At 39.2% G+C, this 1,984-nt stretch overlaps 1 long non-coding RNA gene across 1 annotated transcript; it reads right to left on the bottom strand.

Moving 5' to 3' along the window:
* On the bottom strand, nucleotides 1-792 carry LOC106818631. The gene is made up of 2 exons (XR_001395265.1): nucleotides 511-792; nucleotides 1-94 (listed from the first exon to the last, which is right to left on the bottom strand). It is a non-coding gene; the product is annotated as an uncharacterized LOC106818631 (long non-coding RNA).
* Nucleotides 793-1,984: the final 1,192 nt, after the last annotated feature.

The following is a 1,984-nucleotide window of genomic DNA, read 5'->3' on the forward strand; positions in this document are numbered from 1 at the left end:
ACCCGCGAAATTAACCACTCGCGAAATTATCCGTCAAGTCTAAATTCGCGAAAATATCTGCACCCGAAAAATACCGGCGTAAACAGTATACTTACTGTTTGTCACTGGAAGGCAATACAATAGGATAAAATACAATACAATATAACAGCTAGGAGCTTATAAAAGGAAACTTATACCAACGTAACTAATAAAATCAGGAGTGTATAATATACAGATCTGATATAACACATGAGCGTGCTTCATGCAAGGAAGGCAGGGGTGAACGGCAAGGCGACGTACTCGTAAGGCTTGGTACATGGAGATCACACATACTGTCAGTAGATGGCTGCTGGCTAGTGCAGGTATTAAGACACCCTTCTAACCAGCTTCACAGTGCATATACACAACAACAATTATATCAGTTTTTACCTGTTCCAGCGCTCATTGGCTGAATTCCACACATATTACCTAACAGAATACAGGAACTTGTCACCTGCTGACAGCATGCAGCAAATCTTTTTCTAGATATACTTACATTAAAATGTTCGTCACTGGAAGGCAATACAACAGGATAAAATACAATACAATACAATGCCGAGACCTGATGACAGGATGTAGCAAATCTTTTTCTAGATATAATTTCATTAAAATGTTCGTCACTGGAAGGCAATACAACAGGATAAAATACAATACAATGCAATGCTGAAACCTGATGACAGGATGTAGCAAAAAATTATTCAGATACTGTATACGCTGTATATTTTACGATGGTTTAATTTTAGCGAATTTCGCGAACGCGTCTCTGACCGCGAAAATAACAACACGCGAATAATTCATAATTCACCGACCGCGACATTAACCACTCTCTAAATTGTCCGTCAAGTCTGAATTTGCGAAAATATCTGCACGCGAAAAATATGGCATAAACAGTATACTTACATTAAAATGTTCGTCACTGGAAGGCAATAAATGATTATTTTCACGAATTTCGCGTAAGCGTCTCCGACCGCGAAAATAACAACTCGCGAATAATTCATAATTCACCACCCGCGAAATTAACCACTCGCGAAATTGTCCGTCAAGTCTAAATTCGCGAAAATACCTGCACGCGAAAAATACCGGCGTAATTACAGTATACTTACATTAACATGTTTGTCACTGGAAGGCAATACAATAGGATAAAATACAATACAATATAACAGCTAGGAGCTTATAAAAGGAAACTTATATAAAGGAACTTAATATGATTATATAACTTATATGTGTGAGGCTGCACCATCAGTGATGATCACATCTGATAACATATATATAGAAGTAGGGAATGAGTTAAGACAAGACAATCACAAACTGGTGAGGAAAGGAGACTGAACACTTAGAGACACGGTACTGACTGCTAGGTTATAGTTTAACTGGAGAGTCATACACATGTGTGAGGCTGCATCATGTGTTATGATCAAATCTGATAACATATATATAGACGTGGGGAAAGAGTAAGACAAGACGATTACATACTGGTGAGGAATGGAGTAAAGACACCAGGTACGAACTGCAAGGTTATATTTTACTTGGAGAGTCATACACATGTATGAAGCAGCACAGGGTTGTGGGCGATGTAAAGTGGAGACATGCAGAGGGAAGGAGAGATACGAGAAAACCAAAGATCAGACTATGGAAGCTGACAGGATAAATTTGGCAAGCTTAGAGTGTCAGGAGGCGGAGACAGCAGGTGCAGATTGAGTATGGAGTAGAGGAGCAGTGGGGGCAGACGAAGAGCACACTGGTGGCAGCTGCCGAGGAAGTGGTCGGCCGTACTGGGAGACGGATGAAGGATGGAAAGGAGACAAGGTGGTGGAAAGATGAAATTCAAGAAGTACTCGAGAGGAAAAAAAGAGCGTGAAAACGTAATAGGAATAGAAATAGTAATAGTAGAATAGTAATAGTAATAGTAATTGGAATAGGAAAAGAAATGGTAATAGTAGAATAGTAATAGTAATAATAGAATAGT

Source organism: Priapulus caudatus, unplaced genomic scaffold (assembly GCF_000485595.1).
Source record: "Priapulus caudatus unplaced genomic scaffold, Priapulus_caudatus-5.0.1 Scaffold2391, whole genome shotgun sequence".
Lineage (NCBI taxonomy): Eukaryota > Metazoa > Priapulida > Priapulimorpha > Priapulimorphida > Priapulidae > Priapulus > Priapulus caudatus.